This window comes from Sesamum indicum, linkage group LG8, assembly GCF_026168435.1.
Source record: "Sesamum indicum cultivar Baizhima isolate 11 linkage group LG8, ASM2616843v1, whole genome shotgun sequence".
In the NCBI taxonomy this organism is placed as follows: domain Eukaryota; kingdom Viridiplantae; phylum Streptophyta; class Magnoliopsida; order Lamiales; family Pedaliaceae; genus Sesamum; species Sesamum indicum.
The window spans coordinates 10,773,414-10,779,413 of record NC_142664.1 but is presented as its reverse complement, the minus strand read 5'-3'; positions in this window follow the sequence as shown (position 1 = coordinate 10,779,413).

Sequence of the window (6,000 nt, the reverse complement as noted above, 5' to 3'; positions counted from 1 at the left end):
GTCCCAAACCCAAGATTGTCGAAATCATCAAGGGGGAGAGATCTTCGGTTGATGCAAAAATATGTTGGCCCTTTATCTATCATAAAGCGTATTGGAACGGTGGCCTACAAGGTAGAGTTGCCTTCCTGGTGGAAAATCCATAACGTCTTCCATGTGAGTCAGTTAAAGAAATATTCAGCAGACAAGGAGGACGATGCCCGCAATCAGCCCAGCCGCCCGCAACTTGAATTGACGAAGACTAAGGAGAAGGTAGCTGAAGCTATCCTAAATCACCGAGTTACGAGTACCGCAAAGCGCAACCACACTGAGTACTTGGTGAAATGGAGGGGATGCAGCAGCGAGGAGAACACTTGGGAGCGGGTGACGAACCTCAAGGCGTTTCTACCTCTTGTCGAAGCGTATCATGCTTCCCAAGCGCCAAGGACGTCACCATCTCAGGTGGGGGAGAATGTCAAGGGCCGCTCGCACACTCAGCACCCTTGACGCACATTCGGCCACTCAACCGCTCTACTCGGCCGACCAACAACCTTCGTCGACAGATGCTAGGCTTCTGCAGTCTTAGAGTTTTTAGGCGTTGGTCTTTTGTCTTTTACTTGATGTACCGTTGTAAATACTTTTGTTTGCTCAGGGGGACGTTAGGACTCCTAAGGTGCGATGTTCAACTTTTTCAATGTCTACTGCTGTAAATAGAAAAAACTTTTTAAGCTTATTATAGAGGGGAATGAGTTCTCGAAGCTTGGTGTAGTGTGCGTGCTAGTGTCCCCCTCAAGGCGATCCCTTTGCGCTAGCATCGTTGTACAATGTATATGCAATCTTCAATGCAATGAAATCTACTTTCTGAACCGCGTGCTCAATTCACTGCTTTCGTACTGCACCTTGCTTACTGTTGTTGTTATTGCTGTTGCTATTCCTATCGGTGTGTTGTGCTAGTGCCCGTCGGGTTTTCGATGGTGTGTTGCTATTGGCGGAAGTAGTTTGTGGATTGCTAGCTACACGGTGCCCCTTTTCCCACATTGCAGAAGGCGCCTCGTGAGACATTGTGAGGGAGTGGTTTCCTCAGCCTCTCTCATTGTGTCATCAAATGCTGAAGCTGATGCATCATAACATACATTTAATGCCCTCTAAGTAGATATGAATGCTCCATTTACTGCAATTTGAATTCCACCACTAATTTTGACCTAATTGTACTTTATTAATTCTATTATTTAAATATGATAATCACTTCTTATAATTACAATATTACAAAATTTTTAATCAAACTATACTTATTCGTCCCATATTTTACAATCTTGATATTAAGAAGTGAGTTACTGTTCATTCTGTCGGAACTTTATGAATTTGTTCTTGAAAAGTGCTTTATTTAAAAAAAATTCCTCGTTTAATTAGTATGGAACAATTGTTGGTATCATATATCCCTATGTGGTGTGTAAAATGATCGATGCCTTATGAGACGAGTTGCTCATACCTTATAATTGTGCGAATTGCTCGTCGGGATTTAGTGTGAGATAGTCGCCATTATTAAATAAAAGGTAAAATCTTGTAAATTTTGTTATTATCTTTTAAAACAGTGATTTAGGATGAATAGGAAAATATCATTATTTCTAAGAAAAAATCAATTTATTTAAATATAATTTTATTTCCAAAGTTCCATGTTGATAAGTGGATTTTACAATACTCTCTCTCTCTCATTTGCGAAGTGGAGTCAGCATCAGCATTTATACCATTTTGATTGAAGTGGACAAATGCTAGGGCTATTTATTTGTTCTGTTCATTTTTCCTGAATCTACTGAGGCCTGTCAGCTTAAGTTGTGCAGGTTCTTGCTTTTAACTTCCTCATTTTCAGCAGTGCTTTATCCTTAACTTTTGTGAAAAAAATATGGGAAGATAAATTATTTTTTATAAAAAAAAATAATTTATCTCTTTGTATTTTCTAATACAATAATTTATCTCACTATATATTTTAAAATGAAGCAGTTTATCTCTTTAGATATGAAGGTAAATTGCTTTAATTTATAAAGTATAGGGGGTAAATTGCTATTTTATTTTTATAAGTGGATAATTTACTCATTTGCAATATCACAGGAGGATAAATTTATTATTCACCCAAAAAAATATATATGTGTATATATGAGATTTCATTTTAATTTTTATTCGGTATTTAGGAATTTTACTGTTGTTGATTAGTTCAAGAATAAGATGGTATTTGCAATTGCTTAAAATAAATGCTTATCAACTTATAATTAAAAATAAAATGAAAAGACTGGATCTTCTATTCTGTATTTTTTACTTTTGAGTTGTTTAAATTAAATTGATTTAAGTCAAAATTATTACCTGATCGACCAATTAAAAAAATAATGTTAATAATAATAACAACAACAACAGAAACCAATACATTGGATTAAAAATTATGATATGAAATTGAATTAGATAGTATCAACACACTATGCAACCATATTTGATATAAATGCCGACAGGAAAGAGGTTACTGGCGGAGGAGAGTTTGTTCACTTTGTTGTGAGAGAGACAAAATATACTTTTATGAAAATTAGTTGTTTGTTACAAGCGGTTTCTGAGAGTATGTAAAAAAAATTGTAATGTGACATGGAGAGGAAAAAAAGTTATGATAAGATAAAAAAAAAGGTCTGTTAAAAAAAAAACAGAAACGTGGGGTGAGATCATAGAGAAAAACATATTGTAATTGTAAGTTGGGTATATGCCATATTTTGTCCTTCAAGTTCATTTATTGACTTTAGCATCACTAAACTTTAATTATTATCTCAGTGTGGTCCCTCTGACCATTTAGACGAAAATGTGGCTGGAGTTTGATTTTTTGGAGGGTAAAATGGTTAATTCAAATTCAATTTTATCACTTTAGTCCTTTAAGTTTGTAAAATTATCAAATTACTCCTTTTTTAGAAATAAAAAGATTTATATTTTTATATGATGAATATGATGTAATTATCTAGTATGAAAGATGAAAACTTTGAACTCTGGTAAACATAATATTAACATATTACTAAATTTAAAATAAAATAGTCTATTTTTTTCATTCCAAAAGTGACAAAAAAATCAAAATTATAAAGAAATTTTATAAAATTTATCTAAATTTAAAATATAATAAAAAAATTAAGTTGGTTTTCTAATCTATGTCTAATAAAATTAAATCTTAATAATCTTATTAAACATTAACAACTACGAATTTGAAGATTAAGTTGGTGGAATGTAATTTTAATTAGACTATTTGGTGACTTTCAAATATATATAAAATTTATTTTAAGATGTTTTAAATATATAGTAACTATTTTATAGAAAACGATTTATAAAAACCTCTTTAAATGAATTTTATATATATGAAATCCACCAAAAAAATCTAGTTAAAAAGCATAATCTACCAACTATTTGTTAAAAAATCCAAACGTTTAATAAATATTGTTAAAATTTAACTTTTTTAAACTTATCTTTAACTCTTGAAATACAAAATTACTGACTTAGATTTTTATATTATTTTTTCGTATTAGATAAATTTTATGAAATTTATTCATAATTTTGGTTTTCTAAACTAAAAAAATAGAAACTGTTTATTTTAAGTTAAGCAATATATGATTATTATTACGTTCACAAGATTTCAAATTTTTCATTATTCATATAATATAATCACAATATATCAGCATAAAATAATATATAGAAGTTATTTTTTCATGTAAAAAATGATTAATTTGATAATATAAACTTGAGGGACTAAAGTGATAAAATAAAATTAATTGACCATTTTACCCTCAAAATAGTCAAAATCTAGCAATATTTTCGACGAAAAATGGTCAGAGAAACCAAATTGAAATAAAAGCTAAAGTTTAAGGATGCTAAAGTTAAGAAATGAATTTGAAGGATTAAAGTAATTCCAAATGAAAACATAAGAGACCAAATATAGTATTTACCCTTGTACTTTTATTGAAAATATAGAAGTTTGTAACAAAAACGAACATGAAGATGTTTGCAGAGAGAGAAACATGGAGTAGTGGGTAGAAAAAAAAATTAAAAAATTGTAAGATTATTAAAACTTTTTAAATTACTATTATAATCAAATTTGATTTGAAAAAAAAATGAATTTAAAAATTAGAAATTGATATGATAAAAAAATTTCTTTTTATAATAATACTGATTATGCTTGCTCCATTCATTTCCTCACCACGGTATTAACAAACTCGTACATACGTACCCCAGCATTGGGGATCACTCTACAATTGTCCTAATCTCATTAAACTAGTTAACTGAAATAAAATTCTAGGGCTAGCATCCATTTCTTAACTGGATTGACTTTTATTTAGTAACAAAATCCGATAGATGGGCTGGTGTTTTTATAATTCGATTGGGCCTATCATTGCCCACAAGGCTAATTGAAGGAAAACGGTCCAAAACCCCTTGTAAAGTCTCCTAACGCTATAAAAAGATAGGTCAATAACTATGAAATAATTTGATATTAATTTCTTTTGGTTGCTATTAACTAATTTTCTTGTGATGCAAGTGGCGTCATCAGGCTTTCTCCAGACTAATGGACTAGGACCTCCTATTATCTTCGTCCCCTTACTGCCGGTGATGCTGTCCTAGAATCTCTAGTGGATGTCACTCCAGACTGGTAAAGGGCAGATCTGGGTGGTTGGTGGGCGGTGGAAACGTCGAGGAAGGAGGCAACTTGAGTCCGTAAACCACATGCCCCAATCAACGGAGAATGCGAAACGGGCCATAAAATTTCTTGGCAACCTTTTGTGATGAGCGAATTGCGACGCTAAACTAGTGGTGCCGCTGCAATTTCAAGTTTACCCATGAAATTTCCTCCAACTTTATGTCCATACGTTTTGCATTTGCTTGTTGGACCATCCTCTTAATCACGAGCTCTTCGCAAGTTTTAGCGAAAAATCTGCAACATTTGGTTGCGTTGTGAAGAATGATGCTATGCAACATAGAGCAACTCGCAGGTTCTGCTCAAGCTTAGTTCCAGTTATAGTCGCGTTTACCTTTCTTCCTTTAGCGTTTTCTTTGTATCTTTTGTAATTGTTAGCTGGTTAGTTAGGTGATTAGTTGGTCTGTTGAGTAGTTAGTTCTCCTTCCTGTATGTCTATTTAAAGAGCTTCATTCATGCTCTGTTTTCTCAATTCAATTCTAGTGAAATCATCTCCAGATTTTCTGCTCGTGGCCTCCAATATCTTGAACACTTTTGTTTCTTATATCAACATGGTAACAGAGTAATGATAAGGGAAATTACATAATTACCAAAATACCCCTATATTTTTCACCTCCTTTTTATGTATATTGTGACAGCGAGTGTGGGACCCTATGTGCAGGTGCAGCAGTGGTACAGCAGGGGCGACAGCAGCTTTTTGCAGGGGGTGATGTGGCTTGCCCTCATTGGTGCCACGTGTCGCGTAAATAGAGGGTATACCGTACAAGTATAAATAGCTTCATTTATGATTATTCAAATACGTTTTCACCACTGATTTTACCGCCATATTTGTGATCTCACTCGATCCCGTTATCCTATTTTCGACCCCACCTTTTCTAACTTAAGCATCGGAGGGCCATCGCCGAGGACTTCTCGGCTAGTCTTACGTTTGCTGTGTTCTCAGGATCCACTACAGGTAGTTCGAAAGAAGGATTCAGCGACTTCAACCCAGGCGATCCGACCTAGCGATCCGACTCGGAAAATCCTGATTTTGCGCGACCTACATCATTTGGCGCCGTCTTTGGGAAATTGAGAACGAGCTGAAAATGGAAGGGTCATCACGACGGGATCAACAAGTAGAGGAAACCCCAGGGAAAGGAGAGGAGAGGATGGTACAAATGACCAGGGAAGAGCTGCAACGTATGATCGAGGAGGCGAGCAGGAAAGTCATTGTGGAATATGAGCGCAGAACAGTAACCCCAGCTAGAGAAGGGGTTAAGAGGCAGTTGTTTCAAGAACTAGAAGCAGAACACAGGAGAGAGGTTTCAAGGGCGCTTGAAAAA